Source organism: Petaurus breviceps, unplaced genomic scaffold (genome assembly GCF_028583685.1).
Source record: "Petaurus breviceps papuanus isolate PSGF00001 unplaced genomic scaffold, PetGlider_PUasm1.0 220, whole genome shotgun sequence".
In the NCBI taxonomy this organism is placed as follows: Eukaryota; Metazoa; Chordata; class Mammalia; order Diprotodontia; family Petauridae; genus Petaurus; species Petaurus breviceps.
The window spans coordinates 9114178-9117865 of record NW_027185876.1 but is presented as its reverse complement, the minus strand read 5'-3'; the positions used below and the strand labels follow the sequence as shown (position 1 = coordinate 9117865).

The window sequence follows — 3688 nt, the reverse complement described above, 5'->3', positions numbered from 1 at the left end:
CTTTCTTTCTTTCTTTCTTTCTTTCTTTCTTTCTTTCTTTCTTTCTTCCTTCCTTCCTTCCTTCCTTCCTTCCTTCCTTCCTTCCTTCCTTCCTTCCTTTCTTCTTTCTTTCTTTCTCTCCCTCTCTTCTTGTTTCTTCTTTCTAATGGTTCATCCCATTGTTTCTAATTCTTCTTTACAACATGATTAATGTAAAAATATGTTTAATATCAATGTAAATGTAGAGCCTATATTAGATTGCATGCTGTCTTGGGGAGGGGAGAGGGAAGGAATCGGAGGAAACTTAAAACTCAAAAGCTTGTGGAACCGAATGTGGAAAACTAAAAATAAATAAATAAAATTTTAAAAAATTACCACTGGGAGTGGGGGTTGAGATAAGGACCCTTTCCCAATGCTCCCTAGCTTATATGAATTATAGCAGCAATAAAAGTACAATACAAATCCAAAGGACAAAGATGAGTAAATAATGATGGTGATTACTATACATTTATTCAACAAGTTATTATCCACATTTGCTTTTATCAAAAAAAATTCCATGGAGGAGGCTGTGTGTTACTATTACCACTTGACATAGCTAGAAACTGAGGTTGAGAGAGATTAAGCAAAAGTAAGTGGAAAAGCCAGGAAGTGAACCTAGGATTTCAGGTTCCAGGCTAGCTAGATGGCTCAGTGGACAGAGAACAGGGCCGTGAGTCAGGAAAACTTGAGTTCAAATCTAAACCTCAGGTACTTACTAGCTATGTGACCCTGACAACCAGTGTCTCTGATAAAGGCCTCATTTCTAAAATATATGGAGGGGAGATTCGGTGGTGCAGTGGATAGAGCACTGGCCCTAGAGTCAGGAGAACCTGAATTCAAGTCAGGTCTCAGATACTTAACACTTAGTGTTAACTTAACTTAACTCTGTTTGCCTTAGTTTTCTCACCTGTAAAATGGGGATAATGAATAGAAGTAATACTAGCACCTAACTAATAGAGTTTTTGTGAGGATCAAGTGATATTTGAAAGGTACTTAGCATGATGTTTAGAGCTTAATTAATGCTTATTCCCTTTGCTTTTCTGAAGCGACCCATTGATTGGTATCTTTGAAGCTAAAGAAAATATAAAAGATCAGTCTTGGATATATAATGTAGAAGTGACATCAGTTTTATACCTACTTGAAGACTATGTAAAATTCAATCTGAGATACTGTTATTAATAATAATGCTAGTTAGCATTTATATGCAGCTTTAAGGATTGCCTTGCAAATATTATCACTTTAGCTCAAATGCCCTGGGAAGTAGGTGCTATTTTTATCTTCCTTTTATAGATGAGGAAACCAAAGCAGACAGAAGTTAAGTGACTTGCCCAGAGTCATGCAGCTAGAAAGTATCAGAGGAAGGATTCAAATTTAGTCTTCCTAACTGCAGATTCAGAATTCTAGCCACTATGCTAACCTCTAGACACACTGTACTATAAGCAGTTATATTCAGCTAAGCTCTCTAAACTAGAATGAGTTACTTATTGGGTGACAATTACTATTCTTTTTGATTGGCAGTTATTCATATAGTACTGTTGATATGCATGCTTAAAGAAACCAGATCCTCTTTTTTCTCTTCATGGGTGAAAATTATGCCCATTGTAGATAGGAGCCAAGAACTGTATTTATTATTAAATGAGAAAAGATTAAGGTGACAGTGAGAAATTCAAAGTGTAAAGCTGCTTTCAAACTTGTTCTATGTGTCACTTGTTGAAAACATATTCTATATATCTAGGTCCTCTTAGGGTCCCCTAAGGCTCAAGACACAAACTGGCATTTGTCTCCAGAGTAATTTTCTGTCTTTGCCTTATTTTCCCCACATAGGGTTCTCTAGGAAAATCTTTAAAGTAAAGAGTAGGTAAATTTTGTCTATTTCCCCAAATGTAGGTAACCTGGTCTCCAACTTCCACACAGTCACTCAAGATAAAATTTAGGAATCAGATTTTTGAAAGTTATGTTGAATCAGTTACCCATTGTTCCCATCCCTCCTTCTCACACTGTGTTGGGGAAGGAGACGTGAAGTCTGCAATTTTTTTTAAAATCATCGGCTCTTTGCTATACTCCCTACCTGCAAATTGTCATGTTCTTATTACCTTGGGTGAGGGACGGAGATTCAAGGACCCTCTTTTGCTGAGATGGACCTATCTGGATTATCTTAAAGTTACCTATAAAAACTGCCCCCACTTTGAAGCCATTGCTGATTTCCAGCCATCAGCCCATCAGCTTGTGGCTAACTTGATGTAGTTTAATGAAGTCCTTTTAGTTCTTTGTTCTGAGTTTTGCCTTGTTAATCAGGGTGAAAGCCCAAATGAAGAATTTTACTTTTTTGGGGGGAGGACAATTAGGTTTAAGTGACTTGGCCAAGGTCACACGGTGTAGCAGCAAGCACCCCAAGCGGCACGGCTATATAATAATAATAATAATAATAATAATAATAATAATAATAATGTTGTGTCTGAGGCCAAATTTGAACTCAGGTCCCCCTGACTCCAGGGCTGGTGCTCTATTCACTACGCCACCTAGCTACCCCAAGAATTTTCCTTTTAACAAGATACATATCACCTTTATTGAGCTCATCACAGAAAATGCATAAGATACCGTAACCCAAATTCTAGAGCCCATTGGTATGAGGCTCTCTTTTCATTGGTGAAAATCAATGCCCCACACCTATGTGGGGGAAAGGCAGAATTCACAGGAGTGAGACAAAGGTGAGCTCTGCTCTCTTTGAAATTTTTTTGATTCTTCCAAAATTCTTTGACGCTGTAATCACTTTGGTCACTTCTGACTTCCAGCTTTGAGAGAGGAGAAGGAAGAGGCCAATCCAACTTTAAATTGTTGAAGGAAGAATAAGATTCTGAAAGAAGCTGACATGAGAGGAACTGACAGTCTCCATCATTTCCCTATCCATGGCTTGCTACATTAGTCTTGGGGAGTTTCTTCCTGGGTGAGACCCAGGACTTTCTGTCTTGGTTAAGTTGGGTTTCCTCACTCCCAATGGGACAACCTTTTCATTATATTGTCCAGTATATATTTTCCTATGTATACTTTCTCTGACTTCTCTTTTGCTATTGACTTGAATTATTGTGTTTCTTTGCTAAAGTTGTATGTGTTCATTAAATAACTGGTATTTAGTGGAAAAAGGGTCAAATCTTAGATACAAAGCTTGGGTCTTACTTTTCCCATGAAGAAACCATAATCAGAAGTTTAGCTTGAATCTGAAAATCACATCCTCCAGACTAATAATATTTAAGGGAACAGCTAGATATAATTCTAACCCAGTGTAACCTTCTACCCATTTCCCGCTGTTACTCGTTTTTACCTTTCCTACCCAATTTTGTTTTATAGCCCAGAATAAAGTGGCCAAGCTTCTAGCCCCAACTTCCTGCTCTAAGAACCAGAGTGCTGAGTTAATCTTCTTCTGGAAGGCCTGAATGTATTTTGGGAACTTTCGAAGTTGAGATTACCCACAGGGTGAGAAAAGTGCTCTCTCAGTATTTTTAGTTTTTGACATACACACAGAGAAGGAAACAGAAAGAGAGGGGGTGAGCAGGGGAGTCTCTCTCATTCTTGATATGTGCTGTTCCTGCAAAACACCATTATTATTCCTGGGTGGAGGTTGGGGAGAAAGGGATCAAATCTCCCCCCTCTCTCCTCCTCCCCCCCCCCCCCC

The 3688-nt window shown here is 38.5% G+C and overlaps 1 long non-coding RNA gene across 1 annotated transcript in view; it reads left to right on the top strand.

The window, feature by feature from the left end:
- The window catches only part of LOC138166111 (uncharacterized), a 92543-nt gene extending 89509 nt beyond the window's left edge, over nt 1-3034 (top strand). Inside the window, exon 5 of the long non-coding RNA XR_011169534.1 lies at nt 2811-3034. This is a non-coding gene — a long non-coding RNA (uncharacterized lncRNA). The remainder of the gene's footprint in view (nt 1-2810) is intronic.
- Nucleotides 3035-3688: the final 654 nt, after the last annotated feature.